Source organism: Triturus cristatus, chromosome 6 (assembly GCF_964204655.1).
Source record: "Triturus cristatus chromosome 6, aTriCri1.1, whole genome shotgun sequence".
NCBI classification, from domain to species: domain Eukaryota; kingdom Metazoa; phylum Chordata; class Amphibia; order Caudata; family Salamandridae; genus Triturus; species Triturus cristatus.
The window spans coordinates 1,788,953,637-1,788,975,738 of record NC_140589.1 but is presented as its reverse complement, the minus strand read 5'-3'; the positions used below and the strand labels follow the sequence as shown (position 1 = coordinate 1,788,975,738).

At 44.1% G+C, this 22,102-nt stretch overlaps 1 protein-coding gene across 1 annotated transcript in view; it reads right to left on the bottom strand.

Moving 5' to 3' along the window:
- Positions 1-21,872, bottom strand: part of LOC146822007 (brain and acute leukemia cytoplasmic protein-like) — a 601,945-nt gene extending 580,073 nt beyond the window's left edge. Inside the window, exon 1 of the mRNA XM_085609410.1 lies at positions 21,746-21,872. The gene's annotated coding sequence lies outside the window, so the exon portion shown is untranslated. The remainder of the gene's footprint in view (positions 1-21,745) is intronic.
- Positions 21,873-22,102: the final 230 nt, after the last annotated feature.

The window sequence follows — 22,102 nt, the reverse complement described above, 5'->3', positions numbered from 1 at the left end:
AAATTAATATTATAACTTACATATATTAAATTACAGAAGAAAAACAAATTCCAACTATATTTAAGTAAACAATATTAAATAAAAATATGGGGCACATGTACAACCATTTTTCGCAGTCACAAACAGAGATTCGGCCCTTTAGCGACCGCTAAAACGGCTTTTGCCTTGTACCAACCCTATTTTGCAAGTTGGTAACCTATTACCGAATTGCAAAATTGGGTTTGGGAGTTGCTATTAGGAAGGGGCGTGCGAAGGGCGTTCCTTCCTAATAGTGAGTCGCTGTGGTATGTACAATTGTTTTGAACCCGGAGTGCGGTCACAAAACAATCGCAGTTTACTGCCTACTTCAAGTAGGTGGTAAGCCAGTTGCAAACGAGACGGTTACCCAGGGGACCCCTTCCCCTTTGTGAATGGTAGCAAAAACATTTTGATCAGCAGGCAGTGGTCCCACGGATCATTGCCTGCTCTTAAAATATTAAAAGGAAACTTTTCATATATTTTTTTTTTAAATGCAATTTTTTTTCCTTTAAGGAAAACAAGCTGCATTTAAGAAAAAAAATCTGCTTTATTTAAAAAAGGAATCACAGAAATGGGGGTCTGCTGACGCCAGTAGGCCGCCGTCCCTGTGAATACAGGCCATTCCAAAGTGGGTTGCAAATTGTGGCCTACCTCATGAATATTAATAAGGTAGGTCATTTTGGACCTCACTGGGAATCACTAGATTTCATTTAGCGAGTCACAAATTGCAAGCCGCTAAAAATTGCAATTTTATAGTCGCAAAATGAAATGGTCGTGCATGTGGCCCTATAGTATTTTAAATGATATTTTATACTAACAAATTATATTCTTAACAATGATATTCTGAGACATGATATTTATGCACTAATTATATTTTTACCTGATATTTTTGTATCATGATATTAAAAATTCAATATTTTGTCCAAACATCTTTAGATGGATTCCTTCTATTATTTTGTGAAGTTCAATATTTGATTATGTATTTTACGTAATGAGGAGCATGAGCATTTTGAACATAAATTCTTTACACAATAGCAGATATGGTACATAGGATGCAGTCTGTATGGATACACACACAACTAAGGGCTGGATTATGAGTCTGGCGGTCAACGGACCACATAACTCGGGCGGCATGGCAGTGGTGGTCTCCCAACTGCCTTATTACGATTCAGGCAGTCGGGCCGCCACAGCCCCGTCGCCGCCACCAGGGAACCACCATTCCCTGGCAGTGTTACGGCAGTGTACAGGCAGTAATATGCTTGGCAGGACCTCTGTGGTCCAAAGTGACTTCGGAGTTGAATGTAGGGTCATAACGAATTTTCCCGTAATTGGCACATAAATTTGGCTGGTGTGGCCATAGATTCCATGGCTTACGATAAATTTATCATCATACTGGTGAGAATGATGAATGTAGTGTTGATTAAGACACAGTTGATTAAGTAATAGCCTTCAAAGAATCATAGCTTAGGGCCTGATTACGATGGTGGACAGGCTTCAGTCCGTCCGTCATTGTCTCCTATTTGGGACCGCCCGCCAACAAGGAGGCAGTCCCACAATAGGAATTAGGATAAAACAACCACCGTGGCGGTCGCATCACCCACCCTTAACATTTCAGCGGGTGCTGCTGGCTGCAGCACTCGCCGCAATGTTAACAAGCATTTACAATGCAATGGTCTCGCCATTGGTAAAGTTAGAGCTATTGGCATTGCTCATGACATTTTTTTTGTTTATGTTTTTGTTTTTAAAACATTTAACCCCTTCAGTGCCCATGACGAGCTGGACTCGTCATGGGCTGCGGTGGCGCTGTGCCCATGACGAGTCCAGCTCGTCATGAACTCCGCCCGCTAATACAAAGCGCGGCACTGGGCGGGGAAAGGGGCGGGCATGCAAGGGGTTAAAGAAACGGCATTGTTATTTACAATGTCAATAGCTTAATCACTCTCAAATGCGAGACCTATTGCATTTGCACCCACACACAGAGCCACCTACACACACACTGATTAAGCTATTGACATTGAAAATAACAATGCCGTTTCTTTACATGTTTTAAAAACAAAAACATAAACAAAAATAATGTCATGAGCAATGCCAATAGATCGTTGCATTGTAATGCTTGTTGACCTTGCCGTAGGATATGTATTAGAAACATGTTAAGGTTAGCCAATTGACAGCTTGTACCTATCAATGTATTGGACTTTCTGCGTATTGTGTGCATAATGTAAATAAAAACACATTTTAATGTTTGTTTATTTTATCTAATAAAATACGGCCGTGGGTATCCGACCCCTAATCCAAAGCAATGTGGTGCTTGAATTGTTTGCCTTGGGGTAAAAGGGGGGAGGGGAGCCCCATGGGAGCCGGGAGCGTGCCCACCCCAAGGGTTGAGGGTGAAGAGGCAGGGACTTTAGGCAACTACCAGGCCATAGGTATTGATAGTGATAGCTGAAGCTCAGGAGACAGATATACAGACCAGTACATATGTAGGAAGCGAATACTGAGGCCCTGCTTACAAATAAGGAGCTAAATTCTGATTTCATTTTGCTTGGAGATTGGAACTACCAGTTGTCGAATAATGATCGCAACCTCTGTCTACTACTGACGGATTCCGGCGTGTCAAGTTGCAAAGATTCAGCAGCAGAAAAGACCTGGAAAAAGGCAAACATGCAGACTTTTGGTGTGCGTAATATCAAGTATGCAAGCGGTGCCACATTCAGAATCTGAAAACTCAGCATTAGAGAAAGTTAACACAACCAGTGTCCAAGGGATGACAACAATAAACACACAGATGTGCGTAGCCTATACTACACCAACTAAGCTCCAATTCCAAGATTTATTGGAGAAATAACCAATAGATGCAGCTTTCAACCACAGGTTCTCGCCCTGTAACGTTCTAAACCCTCCCCATATATCCTCCCATATCATTCACCCCATTATATTCGAAATGATATCAACTCAGCTTGCCTTTTACATAAAAGTATAGTTATCACCCGAACACTCATCAACACTTGAGTAGGCTTTGTTACCACCCAATCGTGTCTTAACAGTAAGCCGGCATGGTCTCTTCGGGTTCATGTACAGTTTTAAGGCAACCATATCCACGTTTAGAGTGGATTATAACACAGGGCTCATTAGTCTTTCAGAGTAAAATACAGTCTTCTTTGGCAAGTAGTTGCCACCCATTTGAACTTACAGATGTAAACGCACCCAATTATATTCAGCTTCTTGGCAGCACACTCCCCACAAGCACTGCATCGCACTTTGGAATACCTACCTTGTAGAGTGTAATGTTTTACAATATATGTTTCACTGACCGTGAAAACTTAAAAGCAGCGTGTACTTTGTTTTTATTGTTGGACACGAAGAGGACTCTTTGGATGCCTTTTCTCTAGGTCATATAATGATGGAATACTGTAGTATGGAAAGATGGAAGCTCGTGAACGTTTCTCGAGTACTTTTTATAGGCACCCACACAGTGAGCATCAGTAAAGACAGTAAAAGCGAAGCTAACTTCAAACCCCCTAGAATGATAGTTCTCCATGAACATGTGCACTAAACAAGCAGCCCAAAGATCATGCAGTGGAACGTTACAATAACCAACAATAACAAAACATTAATGTGACCTCATAAGTAAACACATTACTACAAATACATCCGACAAAATCCCCAATGTATATAATTGTAGCGGAATTGGTGCAACATGGACTTTACCGCCAAGCTTATGTAATGGGATTGCACATCTCCACCAACAACGCTGACGCCAACGACGCTGCAGCCAAAGCAAACTTCTCGGTAGGCAATATGGTGGTCGACGGCCAGGCAGATGAATACTAAGAGACCAAAACAACATGTGCCTTGCTATCGTGCGCATTGATAATTTCGGCAATGGAATAGCTTATAATAGATAATAGGACAGGACATAGTGGGCGTTCCATAACAGGCAGCTTTACCTACCCACGTGAGGCATGATGGGAAGGATCTGGGAATATTTCAGGAATAAGGACTCCAGGGTCAACAAAGCTGTGAGACCCGAACATGGCTTGCCTCAAATAGGTCAAACCAGCATCGATACAATCAATATTATCAATAACTATGCCAAACAGATTTCGCCATATTTATGGAACTTTTACTACTCGTATTGTGCTGCAGTTCCAATGTACATTAATCACTGAAAGTGAAAACTTAAACAACAAGTTAGTTACAAACTGATGGCATTCTAAATCATTGTAATCCCTTTTAACTTCGAGAATATACATTGGGTAGCAGTGAAAACCAGCTAACCATCGTCAAAGCGACGCAAGCGGTTTCCACTTACTTATAACACATTATGTAAAAAAAGAATCTAAACAAGTTAGGTGGTAGAGACGATGAAAAGCCTGTCTCGGTAATTAAGACGTCTCACGAGTTTCGGTGGCTTATTTTAAAAGTTAACAACAGTCAAAACGCCTTGGAAAACGTGCAAAGCTAAAATCTCGGTCTTACCCGTGCAGGCCAATGCGGGTAACCCTTCATCTTGGCGAAGACCAGGTCCTCACACATGTACTCAGTCTGCCGGTTGGGACGGGCTATTTTCTTCATTGGCGCGGTTAAAAAGTAAAGTGTAACGCCTAGACGTGTGTGTTCTTGCCAAAAGGCGGTCACGGAGGACTCTGGCGCGAAGAGGCCTCTTAGCTCCTTGCGGTCTTTTTCCTAACTAGCGCCGGTGGCACCAACCGTCCAGGAGTCGCGTGTTGGCGGGAAGGGCGCCAGTCAGACTCTGTGGACCTGTCCAGGTGTCCAGAGCACTTGCTGGGGGCTGCCTTCTTACAGTTGCCCTCGCGATGATCGATTAAGGCCTTGTGATGTGCTCGCGCAGCTTTCAGAAGGGTTCCTCTTCGGTTCCCTATCTCAGATCTTCCACTGTTTCTCTTCGGTGGTGAGCGCTGTTTTTGCGCTTTTGTTCGCTGACGGCAAAGGCGCTACAAAACTGCCCCTGGGTGCCTTCTTTGTGTTTGCGAAGAGAGAGAACAAGCACACCACTGCTTTTCTCCGAGGTGAAAGCAGAAATGCCTCGGAGAAAGGCAGCAACATTTTCGGATTCGGGGGCGTGTTTTCGGATTCGGGGGCGTTTAAACATGCCCATCGAAAAGTAACGAAAAACACGCCCCCGAATCCGAAAAGGACGGGGCCTGTTCGGAGTGACAAACCTCTTCTCCAATGGCTGGCCAGCATTCAAGAGGCCAGCCAATGGAGAAGAGGGGAGAAGAGGGGCGGGTTCAAGCCCCTCTTCTCCAAGTCATTATATCTCGCGAGCGAGACTGCGCAAGCGCAGCCTTCGCTAGCCGAGACCTAAAAAGGGATATTTTCCATATTCCTGTACTACATCACAGGCACCATGCTGTGCTTGTCACTTTGTACAGGGATAAGTATGTGGAAGAAAAGGGCCAGGGTTGAAGGCGGGCCTGCTACGGGCCCCCAATGTCCATCCCGTCAGCTTTTTCTTGGCGGGTGAACCGGCATGGAAAGGCTGGTGGGAAGGGAGCATCCTAATCCCTACGGCAGTGCATGGGAGGCACCATCACCATTTTAGGGATTGGGATGCCCTCAGCCGCACTGGCGGGCTCAAGGGGCCCATCGGATGCGTGGTAGTCAGGCTTTCCGCCCACCTGTACACCACCTGCCATCAAAATCTGGCGGGCAGAAATACTGCTTAGGATGGCGTGGACTGCCACCAACAGTCTGTCGGTGGCGGTCTTTTGGCCTGCCTAATCAACCCCTTAATTTGAGACGGTGGATGCTAGTAGGCACTGTCTCCTACCTTAGGGACCAAGATTTATTTTCTATCATCAGACTTTGAGCTATAGAAAGAGTCAGTAAAGGGAGAAAGAGGAAGAGAAAAATAGAAAACTGTGAGAAGAGAAAAACATATCTATGAAACAAACTACAAAACTGAGCTAAAGAAATAGGAAGAGTATGGTGGTGGAAGAAATAGGAATGGAGCGCAACAAAGACTAGACAGCCTTGGTATTCATCAACCTTGGCATTTGGCATTGTCAGCAGTGGGCTCCTAAGAAAAACTTTGGGATCCTTCATTTGTTTATTTATTTATTCCAAATTAGGCACTGCAATAAATGACTATTACATTGCTACTGGTGGGGGTTTGAGGGGTAGATAACCAATATTTGTGCAGTGAAGAGAGCAGTGAATGTTGCATATCTACTTTTCTATTTGATTTCACTCAGAGCACCTCAGTGAAAAACATCCCCATTGTTCATGTGAACCATCTGCAATGATATGTATCTAAGTGTCACCTACTAAGTTATTTGTCTCAACCACAAATTTGTCTGGGGTAAATGCCCTATATCAAGGGGAACTCTCTGTACTTATTCAACTAAAAGCATGCAGCCTTCTGCAGAATGAGGTTCCTCTACAAATGTGCCAACCAACTTTTCCTTCAGAAAGAAACCGAAAACCAACTTTTTGTGACCTCTAAGTGAACTCACTGCCTGTGGTATGAAACATCATGAGAGAAATCTTTTGGAAGAGCTGCCCTAAATAAAGCTATTAATTCTGGAGAGTCATAGTAATGCTTATCAGTGTATAAATGTACACATTTTTACACTAATACCAATTAATGAACAAGATTTGACTTTGCTTTATTTATTGAGCCATTAGCTTCACTGATACATCAGAACCCTTTAATTAAGGTACCCGTAGTAGGAGAAACAAAACTCAAGTTGTTTGAGGATGGCCTCATTTTGTAATTGGTAGCAGATTCTCAAAACATTAAACGAAATTTCGATACAATTAGAAGTTTCTCTGATGTAGGGGGCTATAGTTTCAATGATAAAAAATCTGAAATCTTACTACTTAATTGTTCTGATCAGGTTTTACCCAGCGATTTGCGAATACAGGTTTCCAAATCAACCTCAATTCGCTATCTGGGTATTTTGGTTTCACATGGCTTTTCACATCTCTTTGCACTTAATTATGCACCGACATTAATCAAAGTTAAGAAAATTCTGAATAATAATTAGCAAGTTCTAGCACTCTCTATAAATGGGAGAACCGCCCTACTAAAAATGATGATACTTCCACTATTCATTTCCATCTTTACAAATGTCTTCATTACTACTTTCTGGAAACGGAGCAAATGTTTTGTAAATTTATATGGACAGGCAGGAAACTTCGCACCGAATTAGAAACTTTACAGCTGAACTTGGAAGAAGGCGGTCTCAGGCTACCCAATATTAAAAAATATTTTCAAGCTGCATTTATGGTTTGGTGTGGACGTGTAGCTACATCACATGACTACGGGGTCCATTTTTATCTGCAGCAAATCTTATTAGAGAACAACATCCAGCTATTAAGATGCCCCGATTAGCCAAACGTAATAAATATAAGATCCCACATATAATTGTATATAGATTTACACAAATGAAGAAAGAGTTCCAATTCACCTCAATACACCCGGATATTAAGATACAACATTGCAAGGATTTAGGACTCCAGCTGGGTTCTCAGACTGTAAGGAATTGGGAAAGGCTAGGAGTTCACCAAATAAAAGATCTATTGATCAAGGGGACGTTGAAGACGTGGGAGCAATTAAAAAGGAGTGGAGAAAAACGGTGCCAGGCGCTATCCTTCTCCTATATTCAGCTATGTAGCTTAGTAAGAAAATTACAACTTCCAGCTGGTCCTCTCCCCATGGCAATCAGTCACGCATTTTATGTGAGGCAAATGTTGGGGATAGGGAATTGGTATTGAATTCTTCAGCGGCAATTTTACAATCAGACAGTCCCTACCACCCTGCAAAAAATTCAGGAGGCAACGGGGTGTCGGATAGAAGCCTCATTGTGGAAAGCATATAATAAATGGTCCCCTAAGACAATATGAGGAGCCAACTTCAAACGTATGGTATTCTTCTGTGTGGCAGCCATATTTCACCCTGATGAAGCTACAAATAAAATTTTCAAACGGTTCTAGGACAATGTTTAAGATGGAATTATTCAATAGGAGACTGGACTCATGTCTACTTCATTTGCCCAAGATTAACAGAATATTAAAATCAGATTTTCCAATGTGTTAATAGGAAGCTCTCGATAAGTATAGCCCCTGATCCTTTGGCAGCCCTACTCGGGATTATTAACTCACTGTGCAAAAACAGTTTGTTTTTATTGCTTCTCTAGTTGCCAAATCCCTTATTATACAAATTTGGAAAATGGTAGAACCACCAAGATTTGACTATTGGAAGGCAAAGATGAGCCAAGTTATAAATAAAGAAAAACTGTATTACCTAAGGGTTGGGGCTGCCCGCGAGTTTGCTCAAATTTGGGGGGAAGAATAAACTGTTCTAAAATGATGGGGATAATGGGGAACAGTAGGAACATCCATGGATAGTGGGGAGGGAGAAGAAATCTCAGAAATACTATACCAAGGTTTTATAGGGCAGAGAAAGTGAACTGAAGAGCTATAGTAAGAACTTGAGATGAGATTTTTTTTTGCTCTTTGTTTACATGTCGCTTATTTAGAACTTGGTTCTTTCTTTACTTTGTATTATCAAATGTTCTTGGGATAAACGTTTTTTAACGTAACAATCAAATCACCTCTTTTGAAATGCTATTTATTGCTCTTGTTTTTTTGTCTTTGTGCCATCTGCCTGTGATTATATTTATAAATAAAGCTATATAAGAAAAATTAATAAAAGAATGAACAAGATTTGACATAGCCAATAGGTCTAACATTTTGTTAGGGGAAGAGTATGATAATAATTAGGCTACATTGTGGGCGCTGCTATCAGCTATCCTAGAAATAAAATCTCATAATGAAACAACATTTCGGGGTACAACAGTGTAGACTTTTATAAACAGACCACATAGCAAAATTTAGCTCTATCCTCAAGGAAGAATGTTTTGAAAAGGAGTCAGAAGATGAAGTGTACATTGTAAGAGGGAAATTTAAAAGACATGCACTGCAAAATATTACACAGAGGATACTTTTGATAACTTGCTAATGCACTGCATTTTTACAAAAACGTGTATGCACATATTTACTTTGTAAACAACAAATATATATAAATTAGATGTTATCATGACAGCAAAGTAAAAGATATTATGCAAGGGAATGATTAGTGAACAGTACTGTGTCTTTAGTACAGGGTAAGGCATTCAAACAGCATGAATGCCTTAAACAAATATATATTAAATCATTAGGTAAAATGCCCACACACCAGGGCAATAAAAACATAACATAACACACATTGTTTCTCAATTACAATCTATGTTATGTTTTATCTGCAGTCTAACAAAGGTACTACCTGATGCAACATCACCGAAATCTAATGGGAATCCAATTGGGAGAATGTAACAATTCACAAAATTGAATTTGCTTGATGATCAGCCATTCGAAGAAGTGGTAAACAATGAAGAGTACATGATAGCCAGTGGCAGAAGTGGGCCAGCTGGAAGCCTACTCTGCCTCTGTACTTATTGTGCTTTTTTTTGAAGGATTTACAAATGATGTCTTCAAAACGGATAAAGCTGTGTGCAACCAGACCTGAAAATTGGCCTTTTGACATGTTTAATCAACTTCCATAAGGTCCACTTCTGATATGTACGTCGTTTGATGCGGCACTCTTTCAGTAAACTACAGAACTGCATAAGTGTTCTTCAGCCTGCTATCAGAAACGTCTACATAATTCATGGTATTATCATGGTATGATAGGTCAATAAGTAATGCCATCAATGATGCACTCAGCATGCAACGTGTATGTTAAAGGTTGAAATTCTGCCTGAGCAACTTCAGTCTTTCAAATTAGTGAGGTCAATGGATGATCTTCTTTGAGTTTCATAGTAGTAATACCTAATATTTACACACTTTGAAATAGCAAGATCTGTGACTAGAGCGATACTGATAAAAACAATATATCGCTATGATTATTAATCCCAATTATAACCGTAACTCTGGTAATAATCATATCATTTTTGCAATAGTACCACTACTGCTGCTACTACTACTACTACTGCTGCTACTATGACTATAAATATTTTTATAGTTAAAATAAAAACATAATAACTTATTATTAACCCCTGAACTGCTGGGCCTTTCCCCACCCACCCCAGTGCTGAGGTATTTTTTGATTATTTGAGGTATTTTTTGCTTAGTGCTTTTTAGTAAATAAGATATCCATGCCAAATGTATGTCCTTTTTTCTAACATCCTGGGGATTCTAGACATACCCAAAGTTTGTGGATTGTCCTGGAGGGGACCGAGAAAATAGGCAAATTATGGCTACATTTTGAGTTTTTGGGGAAAAATAGGTAAAAAGTGCTCTCGGAAGAAGTCTGTTTTTTTCCTTAAAAATTTCATCAACAAATGGTTTGCTGTACTAAAGTCACCATCTGCCCACCTTTCCAGAACATGCAGAGCTAAAAGTTTTTTTACAACAGTTCATTTTTCAATGAGTTAGCCCATTTTGTCTATTTTTCATAATCACAACTTACTTCCAGCTTGTGGTGGAAACGTATATGAAAGCAATGGATGATCAAGGAAGGCTGTAGCTTTCTGAAATGTAGACAACATTATAAATTCAGCACGGGATCATATGTGTAGATCCCTCATGGTTTTCCCCCAGAAACTAACTGTTGAAATCAAGAAATATTGAAAGTGAGTCAAAAAAAGGGCCGTTTTTGACAACATTTATATCTGTACCTTTTTGTCATGATGGTTGATTTACAAAAGCAATATACCATTACGTCTGCTAGACCCTGTTGGTTGCGGGGATATATAGGTTTTGTGAGTTCTCTAGCAACCCAAGGTACCCAGACCCAATACCTTATCTGCACGATAGAATGGTTTTTCATCGTGTATCAAGTATAGACCAAAGCATATGATGAAATATGTAGAGTGAAAAATGGGTATCAAAGAAACCTTATGTATTTCTGAAATGGGCATAATATGTGCAGTTTAGGAGCTGTAGTTATTGGTACGTCTCTGAGTCTATATACTGGCTTACATTGGAAGGCAGAAATGCTGAGAAATACAATTGGCAACAACAAATGTTCAACTATTCTATGCTCCCACATGTCTTTCGAAACAAATGGCACCTCACTTGTGAGGTTTGGCCTAGTGCACCTGACAGGAAATTGGCCAAAAAACACCATGGAGTCATTACATTTTTCCATTCAAAGCTGACCTTTTTTTACAAATGTGGGTAGCTGTGGGTTTTGGGCTCTAGCTCAGACACACCTAGGAAATCTTAGCACACCTGACTTTTTTTTTAAATAAGACACCGAGGGGAAATTAGAGTATGGTGACTTGCATGAGCACATCAGGTTTTGTTACTCAAAAATTGGTGCAAACCTCGAACTTTGAAGAAAAAAAAATTTTTCCTCACATTTCTGTGAAGAAAAGTTCTGGAATCTGCGAGGAACCACACATTTCCTTTTACTCAACATTCCCCAAGTCTCTAGATAAAAATAGTACCCCAACTGTAGCCCAGTACCCGCAGCAGGAATTAGCCCAAAACCAAGCATGGATACATCACATTTTTCCACTCAAAACAGAGACTGTTTTTTAGAAGGTGCGTAGCTGTGGATTTTGCACCTAGGGAAACATAGCTAACTCGTACATTTTTGAAAACTATACACATGGGGGAATCTAGAGTGGGGTGACTTGCATGGCTCTGACCAGGTTTTGTTACCCAGAATTAACTGCAGCCCTTAAACTTTGACTCCCAAAACATATTTTCCTCACATTTCTGTAATGGACAGTTTTGGGGCTGCAGGGGACCACAGACTACCTTCAACCTAGCACTTCCCCAAGCCTTCCAATAAAAATGGTACCTTTCTTGTGTGAGTAAGCCTAGTACCCAGACAGGAAACTGTCTAAAACGCAACATTGGTACGTCACATTATTCTAATCAAAACCGGCCCCTTTTTTTTTACAAGGTGGTCAGCTGTGGACTTAGGGCACTAACTCATCCGGCACCTAGGAAAACCCAGCAAACCAGTACATTTTTTAAACTAGACACAAAGGGTAATACAGGCTGGGGTGATATTAATGGCTTTTATCTGGTTTTGCTATCCACAATTCACTGCAAATCTCAAACTTTGACTAAATAAATATATTTTCTCACATTTCTGTGATGGACAGTTCTGAAATTTGTGGAGACCCATACATTTCTGCCTACCCAACATTTTCTTAAGTCTTCCAATGAAAATGGTACCTCACTTGTGTGGGTAGGCCTAGTACCCGTGACAGAAAACAGCCCAAAACGCAACACTGGCATATCACATTTTTCCACTCAAAAAACTAACCCTTTTTTACAGGGTGTTTAGCTGTTGATTTTGGGCCCTACCTCAGCAGACACCTAGGGAAACCTAGCAAACCTGATTTGTTTAAAAACTAAACCCCGAGCAAGATCCAGGGTGGGGTGAGTGGTGTCACTCTCACCAGATTTTGTTACCCAGAATTCACTGAAGACCTCAACTTTCACCTAGAAAACATATTTTCCTCATATTTCTGTGATAGAAAGTTCTGGAATCTGTGGGGAGCCACAGATGTCCTTCTACCCAGCATTTCCCCAAGTCTCCCAATAAAAATGCTACCTCACTTATGTGGCTAGGCGTAGTACCCGCGACAGGAAGCATCCCAAAACGCTACATGGATACATTACATTTTTCCACTCAATACAGATCCTTCTTTACAAGTTGGGTAGCTGTGGATGTTGGGCCCTAGCTCACCCGGCTCGTAGGAAAACCTAGCAAAGCTAGACATCTACAGGAATCCAGGGTGGGTTGACTTGTGAGACTCTTATCTGGTTTTGTTACCCAGAATTCCTTGCAAACCTCAAACTTCGACTAAAACATTTTTCCTCACATTTACGCGATGGAATGCTCTAAAATCCGTGGGGAGACACAAATGTTACTTGTGTGCCTGGGCCTAGTGCCGGCAACTCGAACTGATCAAACCAAGGTTAACGGGATCCCTTGCGAGGGGACTCTCATTGACCTCGGTTTCATCAGTTCCTGTCATTGGCAACAAGCTCAACCTCACTTGCCATTGGGATGAGCTGTTTTAGTCCGCAGTGGAGCAGAAAGACTGTTGCGGTTTTAGGGGTGACGGTGGCCCTGATGTTAGGATGGGCAATTATTTTATTTAAAAGTATATATTCCTGTCATACAGTGGGCTTTCTGACCCCCTGGGGTCAATTAGGGATACACGTCCTGTCTGCCCATGAGTGGGGGAAGACCGGTTTGTCACTTTTAGGGAAGAATGTGGCCAATGCCAGAATGCAATACCCACACTAATTTATTTTGCCCCAAAGGCAAAATCTCTGGTGTCAGGTGGGGTTTTTGCCCCGGTTGCAAGTTTGGGGCAACTTCCCTAATTGGAACAAGCCTCTTATCTGCTCCCTGGGGGGTAGAAAAGACACTATTGACCCCACTGGGCAGGGGAATGGCTCGATGCCAGGATCATACGCGCTAATTATTTTATTTTTTTTGGTGCCATTTTCAAATCCCTGGTGTCTAGTGGGGTTTCTGCCACCCAAGGGGAGGGTGGCAGATTGGGGTGAACACCCTATCCACCCCCCAAGAGGAGCAGAGAGTCTATTTAGCCCGGGGTGAAAGGGAGCATGGGATCACGCCCAAGGGGGTTCACACCCCCCAAACTATATTGCATTAATTCAGTCCCTAGTGCCTAGAGGGCTTTCTGCCCACCAGTGGGAGATTGGGGACAATTACTGTCATCTTCCCCCAGGGGGGCAGACACATTTTTGCCCCTTATAGTTGGGGTAGGTGAGTAGCCATGCCCATTATGGACAGCCTCACCCCTATTTTGGTTTTTTTTCAACTTTCCCTGGTGTCTTGTGGGCTTTCTGCCCCTCTTGGAGGCAGATCAAGGTAATTACCCCATCTACTGCCCAGGAGGGAGAGAAAGATTGTTGCCCCATTTACTTGCTGTCAGCTCCCACCACTATATTTCTATAAAAGAGAAATCACTGTTGTCTAGTGGACTTTCTGCACCCTGGATGACAGATCGGGGGTAATTAACCCTAATCTCCTCCCCAGGAGGGGAAGAAACAAGGTTAAAATATACAGCTGGGATGAGGGGATGGCCATGTCCATGGTGGGCAGCGCCCACCCCTATATTTCTATAAAAAGAATAAATCCCCGGTGTCTAGTGGGCTTTCCGGACCCCCAGGGGCACAGATTTGGGGTAATCACCCCCAACTGCATCTGTGTGAGGGGGCAGAAAGACTGTGGTCATGTATATTAGGGGTAAGGGCATGGCCATACCCTGGTGGGCAGCCCCCACTCCTATATTGTTATTAAATAAAAGGATTTTTGTCCCCCAGGGGCAGATCTGGGGTAATTATCCCCTCTGCTTCCAAGAGGGGGGCAGAAAGACTGACAATTACAAAGGGGGGGGTGGGGTGAGGAATCACTAGCCCTTGCCGATGGGGCCTCCCTCCCTATCCATTGTGTCTAGCGGTTGAATCCCTCCTTGGGTATCGCTACCCTGCAGTGATCCCGAAGCACGGATCCACTGAGCAGAGGGATCATTAGAAAGTTCTAGCAATACCTTTCCTGAGAGGATCAGTGCCCCGGGGCTAAGATAGTTATGAGGCTGAGGCTGAGGTGCGAGGTCCTGCGTCATCATTGAGGATCCCATCGATGAGGGCCTGTGAAGCAAAGTCCGGCATCGGGGATGAATAACACAGTTGGGGTGATGCATCAGTTCAAAGGGACTGTGAGGTTTCGATGCAGATCTAGTGTCGTTGTGGAGGTTGCCATCGATGAGGGTTGCGAGGGCCTGCTCCTAGAAAGCACCACGCAGCAGCGGTTCCGAGGGGTTCCAGTGCAATGTGGGTCTTTGCAAAAGGTCCAATCCATGTAGCAGTGTTGATAAGTCGGTTCTGCTTGGGTTTGTGCTGTGTATCACAGAAGATGTGTTGCTTTCAGTGTCCACTGGCCCCACACAAGCTGGCAGGGACAGCATAAGCCCAGTTCCAAGGGTCCAGGACTGAGTGGCACCATTTTGCAGGGTAGACTCACAGATGGCAGAGTTAAGGTGCAGATGCAAGGTTGATGGAAGCCTGTTGTGTCCCTAAGGCTCCAGATCAGGAGGCCAGCCAACTAGCCCTCAGAGTCATTCTGGGTTCTGGGCTCAAGAGATGTAGGTCCAGTCCTTCTCACCCAGGCAAGGCAAGAGAGCAGCAGGTCAGCACAGCAGGGCAGCAGTTCTTAAGAGTAGCAGTACAGCAGAGTGGCAGTCCTTTCAGCAGCACATTAGTCCGTCTTCCTAGCAGAGTGCTGCAGGTCCAGAAGTGTACTGAACATTTGGTGTCTGAGGTTCAGTATTTATACCCAGTTGTACTTTTGAAGTGGGGAGAAGCTTCCAGAGGCATGCCTTTAAAGTGCACATGTACCCTTCCTTCCTGGCCCCGGCTCCAGACTAACTACAGGGGCTATGCAGCCCTTTGTGTGGGGCCAGGACACAGTCTATCCAAGTGTAGGTGGAGCTGAGTCCAGCTCCTCCCTCCCATCCTGCCTGTGATGGTCCATTCAGTTTCATTGACACTTAAACTTCCTATTGTGTGTCGCTGTCTAGGACGAGCACACAAAGCCTAACTGTCAACAACACCTAGTCATGTGACCTAGTGACAGGCTGCAGGAACCAAATGACTAAGGAAAACAAATGCCAACTTTCTAAAAGTAGCAATTTTCAAAACTGTAATGAAGAGGTTACCTATTCTCATTTGGAAATTACATATTTAAGATATAATAAGGCAACTCTAATGTTATCCTAAGGGGCGGAGTAGGTCTTGCAGTAGTGAAATCAAATGTAAGAGTTTTTTACTACGCGGACAAGCAAAACTTAAAAGTACATATCCTAATTTTTAAATACATTGCACCCTACCCTCTGGGCTGTCCAGAGCCTACCCTAGGGGAAATTTATATGTATTAAACAGGATGGTTTGGGCCTGACGAAAGGTTTACTTTGCCAGGTCAAAATGGCAGTTTAAGACTGCACAAACACACACAGGTGGCAATGGCAGCCCTGAGACATGTTTAGGGTGCTACTTAGGTGGGTGGTACAATCAGTGCTACAGGACCACTAGTAGCATTTAATTTACCGGCCGTGGGCACAGGTAGTGCCACAGTACTAGGGACTTACAAGTACATTAAATATGCCAATTGGGTATAAGTCAATCTAACATGTTTTAAGGAGAGAGCACATGCACTTTAGCACTTGTTAGTAGTGGTAAAGTGTGCAGGGTCCAAAACGTTATGGGGAATCCCATGCCAAGGATGCCAGGTCTAGCATATATATAATTTAGGTTTAGAAGTGGGTAGTGGTATAGGGTGGGATTGGTATTTTTAGGGTTTAGGGATGGGTACGGGTATAGGGTGTTAAGGGGGTCATTTTAAAATATAAGGGTGGGTAAGGGTATAGGGTGGGAATGGTATTTTAGGGTTTGGGAGTGGGTAGGGGAATAGGGTGGTAAGGGGTAATTTTAGGGGTTAGGAGTAGGTAAGGGTATAAGATGGCAGGGTATATTTATGGTTTGGGGTGGGTAGCGGCATAGAGTGGTAAGAATTTTAGCATTAAGGGGTGGGTAAGGGTATAGAGTGGTAAGGGCATTTTTTTAGTTTAGTAGTCGGAGAGGGGCATGGGGTAAGGGTAATATAAAGGTTTAGGAATGGGCAGGGTGATATGGTGGGAAGGATATTATTAGAGTGTAGAGGTGGGTAGGGAATGGGGTGGTAAGGGTATTTTTAAATTTAGGGGTGAATAGAACAAAGAAAAAAATTACATTAAGAATTGTTTTTTTAAAAGAGGGGAGGTTCCACCCTAAAAAAATGTATTGCAGGGTAAAGGTATGCGTGTGGTAAAGACCGGCATTGTAAAGGCAAGCGTTTAAGAATGTATGATAAAGGAATGTATGGTAAGACATACGCTGTAAAGGCATTTGTGGTACAGTCATACATTCGGGTTGGCATAGTGGGGAATAGAGACCTGCAGGTATAGTGCTGTTAGGTCCCAGCCTGTGACAAGAAGCACATCCATGAACATGTGTATAGTGGAGATGTGGTACGGAGGAAGCAGGTATCACTGATGAATATGCAGCAGAAGGAGATGTGGTGCACAGGGAGTAGGTAGTAGCCATGAATATGCATGATATGGAGATGTGGTACCCAGGAAGCGGGTAGCGACCATGAATATGCATGAGCTAAAGATGTGGTGTTCAGTTAGTGGATAGTGGCTATGAATGAGTACGAGTTAGAGATGCTTTATCTGGGAAGTGGGAAGCAGCAATTAATATGTAGGAGGTAGAGATGCCGCACCTGGGGAGCGGGTAGTGGTCATGAGTGGTGTATGAGTTAGAGATGTGGCAGCAGGGAAGTGGATAGCAGCTATGAATATGTATGAGTTGGAGATGCTGCACCTGGGGAGCAGCCATGAGTGTTGTATGAGTTAGAGATGCACAGCATTGGAAGGGGGTAGCAGTCATGAGTGTTCTATGAGTTAGAGATGTTCATCCGGGGAGGAGGTAGCAGCCATGAATATGTATGAGTTAGAGATGTGGCAGCCAGGGAGGGGATAGTAGCCATGAATATGTATAAGTTGGAGATGTGGCAGCCAAGGAGGGGACAGTAGCCATGAATATGTATGAGTTAGGAGATGTGGCAGCCAGGGTGAGGATAGTAGCCATGAATATATTTGAGTTAGAGATGTGGCAGCCAGGGAGGGGATAGTATCCATGAATATTATTATTATTATTATTAGGAGATTTGTAATGCGCATGGCTGCCACAGCAACGAGGCGTCCCAGCGCAGCAGCAAGAACCAGAAACGAGAGCGAGAGCAGGTCACAGTAGTTAAATGGTAGAAAAGGGGAAAAGCCAAGTCTTCAAAGCCTTACGGAAAGCCAGATGGTTAGAAATAATTATAATAGATGTCGGAAGTGAATTCCACAATTTGGCTGCTAGGTATCGAAACGAGCGGCCCCCTGCCCTAGCCCTCCGCACTCGAGGAGCACAGACCAAGGTTAGTTCAGCAGATCGCAGTGAGCGCTCAGGTACATAAGCCTCCAACAAATGTAAAAGGCCCGGCGGAGCCTGGTTTGCTAAAATCTTGTGTGAGATACACAATGCTTTAAACTGTATCCGCTTACCCACTGGCAGCCAATGAAGTTTAGGAAGCACCTGGGCGACTGAGCAATGCTTGGGTAGTGAAACCAGGATCCGTGCTGCTGCATTCTGGACCCTCTGGAGGTGGTTTACGCTAGCCCTAGTAGCTCCCAGATAAAGGCAGTTGCCGTAGTCTAATCTAGAGAGAACTGACGCTTGGATGATAGTCTGCCGCACCGGAGGGGGAAAAAAACGAGCAATGGCTTAAGACCCCGCAGGAGTCCAAAACAAACCCCAGCAATGGCCTTTGTTTGTTTCTCAAAGGTCATTCCTCGGTCAAACCATATCCCAAGATTTTTTACAGTGTCCCTAGGGACTGGGCAGATTTGAAACGGTCCGGCCAATGGAAATCAGTCCATAACTCCCTATCCTTCACGAATAGCAGGATTTCAGATTTCCAGGAGTTTAGCTGTAGGCAGTTTACTGCCATCCAGTCAGAAATAGCCAGCAGATCTTCCCTAAAGTTATTTAAATTGGTGGTACATTTCTTAGAGAAGGCTATCATAAATTGGGTGTCATCAGCATACGATACCAATGACAGCCCCCTTCCCTTAGCCTGCTCCGCCAATCGGCTGACGTCAAGGTTGAATAATAATGGGCTCAGTATAGAGCCCTGTGGTACCCCTTGATGTAGAGCACACTCTTGTGAGGCAAAGGGAGGTGCCGAGACCTGAAAAGATCTTTCTGATAAAAATGACTTAATCCAGGCCAAAGCCAAGTCCCTGACCCCAATATCCTGCAGACGTTTCAGGAGTATTTTATGAGATACCGTATCAAAAGCGGCACTTAAGTCTAACAGGACCAGGGCCGCTGAATCACCTACATCTAAATGGCTCTTAATTGTTTTCGAAACAACCAGAAGCGCAGATTCAGTGCTGTGCCGGGGTCGAAAGCCGTGTTGAGTGGAGTCAAATATGGCATGTTGCTCAACAAAGCCAGCCAAGATGGAATTTACATGCGCCTCCGTCACTTTAGCCAGAAAGGGTAACTGCGAAATGGGACGATAGTTTCCTGGTTCGGCAGTGTCTAAGGAGGGTTTTTTCAACATAGGGACGACTTTAGCATGTTTCCAAGCTCGTGAGACTGATGCCGTAGACAATGACAGATTAACCACATCCAGGCAAACCTCTGAGATGGAAGAATAGAGCTGACGGAAGCGAGTGGGAGTCACTGGGTCTGCTGGGGAGCCAGATTTGATTTTTGAGCATAGAGCTACAAACTCCAAAGGCGTGATGGATGGAAATACCACCAGACTACAACCATCCACAATCTCACCCCTAATAGGACCGCCTCTGCAGACAGGGAAGTCCCTGATAGATCAGTTCCACCTTATTGATAAAGTGTAGGGCTAGCTCATCGCATTGGTGATTGGAGGCAATCTGAGAAACCCCATTGCCGCCAGGATTCTTCATGTCGCCCAGTAAAGAAAAAATAGTCTTGGCTGGGTTGGAGCTGCCCAGAATTTTGCTGGCCACAAAATCCACCCGCACTCTACGAATATCTTTATGGTATAACTTAAGGGCTGTTTGATATTCCAATTTTGCAGTCACAGCATAAGTGCGTCTCCAGATGCGCTCCAACTGTTTACAACCCTTTTTGGCTAGGGAAAGGGCGTTGTTAAACCACGGATTAGATGGCCCGCGACCTTTCCTTCCCCATTTAGCAGGAATGTGATTATCCAGGCCTGCCGTCAGCCAATCATGATAGCACTGATTCGCTGCATCAGCGCACAAGGGTAGCTGCGGTTGGTGGCTAGATAACCAAACATGTATGAGTTAGAGATGTGGCAGCCAGGGTGAGGATAGTAGCCATGAATATGTATGAGCTAGAGATGTGGCAGCCAGGGAGATGATAGTAGCCATGAATATGTATGAGTTAGAGATGGGGCAGCCAGGGTGAGGATAGTAGCCATGAATATGTATGAGTTAGAGATGTGGGCAGCCAAGGAGGGGACAGTAGCCATGAATATGTATGAGTTAAGAGATGTAGCAGCCAGGGAGATGATAGTAGCCATGAATATGTTTGAGTTAGAGATGTGGCAGCCAGGGAGATGATAGTAGCCATGAATATGTATGAGTTAGAGATGTGGCAGCCAGGGTGAGGATAGTAGCCATGAATATGTATGAGTTAGAGATGTGGGCAGCCAAGGAGGGGACAGTAGCCATGAATATGTATGAGTTAAGAGATGTGGCAGCCAGGGAGATGATAGTAGCCATGAATATGTTTGAGTTAGAGATGTGGCAGCCAGGGAGATGATAGTAGCCATGAATATGTTTGAGTTAGAGATGTGGCAGCCAGGGAGATGATAGTAGCCATGAATATGTATGAGTTAGAGATGTGGGAAGCCAAGGAGGGGATAGTAGCCATGAATATGTATGAGTTAGATATGTGGGCAGCCAAGGAGGGGACAGTAGCCATGAATATGTATGAGTTAGATATGTGGGCAGCCAAGGTGAGGATAGTAGCCTTGAATATGTATGAGTTCGAGATGTGGACAGCCAAGGAGGGAATAGTAGCCATGAATATGTATGAGGTAGAGATGTGGCAGCCAGGAGGGGATAGTAGCCATTAATATGTATGAGTTAGAGATGTGGACCGCCAAGGAGGGGATAGTAGCCATGAATATGTATGAGGTAGAGACGTGGCAGCTGGGGAGTGGGTAACAGCTATGATTATGTATGAGCTGGAGATGCTACACTTGGGGAGGGGCCATGAGTGTTGTATGAGTTAGAGATGTACAGCCGGGGAGGGGGCAGCAGCCATGAGTGTTGTATGAGTTAGCGATGTACAGCCGGGGAGGGGGCAGCAGCCTTGAATATGTAAGAGTTAGACATGCAGAGCCAGTGAGCGGGCAGCAGCCATGAATATGCATGAGCTGGAGTTTGCGCAGCTCAGCGGCTGCCTTCCATTCATACTCCTTAAGGACCAGATGAAAGGCTCGTATCCTCTCTTCTCCCGCTCCGTCCCAGTACTGTCTGAAAGGATCAGCGTGTTTCTTAGTTCTCAACATGTCCCCCCAAACCTAAGCCTGAGCTATGATGCAGAGAGATGTATGCGATGCCTTGTCTTGTAGAGAAAAACTGAAATGTCAAGTAAGAGAAAGAACAGGAAACACTTATATATCTTTTAAAAAGTGTTTTTAACTCTAAAAGTCTGCAAGTAGATTGGAGCACTGGGTAACAATGCAGTGCCCAAATGTCTCGTTAGGTAAGGAGAGGGAGTGGGCGAGTCAGAGACAGTGGGGTGCAGTACACTGATGCCCGAGTGGCACAATGGGCACAGGCGTGCCCACCTGAACTTGAGCTTCCGCCTGCATCCTGTGTGCAGGGCTCAGGCTGCTCTGGGTGGAGGTCCTTTCGCAGAGCGATGCAGATCAGAGCATCGTTTCATTGTCCAATGAGCGATGTGAAAATCAAAGAAACACACACGTACGCAAAGAACTACCCCAAAACACACATGCCACAGAAACACATCGGCAGCACCCTCTATCATCTGAGCAATTTAAAGAAGGCAGCCTTGGGTGATGGCTATATCCAAATCTGATGTTATTTACCTTGTTCAGTTGGTGACGCTGTGGCCAGTTTTCAGGCTCCGAGGGTTAGGGGTCAGCCTGGGAGGCAGCTGTCCCTGCCCCGCTCCAGTCCTCACCTCTCGGGATCAGCTCTGAACACTCAGTCCCCGCGCGGGAAGAGCTATCCTCGCAGCCCGGGTCTCCCTCCTCCCTACCTCTGCCGCTGGTGCTGATGCTGCTGCTGAAAGGGGCGGAGTCGAGGCGGACCCCGCGTGACGCTGCCATTCCTTTATCTTGCAGGTAGGGATGAGCTGGAAAGAGATCCTCGACCCTCTCCTCCCACATTGTCTTCTAGGAGTGCCTCTTATGTCCTAATTGAGCCGGCTGGCTGTGCGCGGA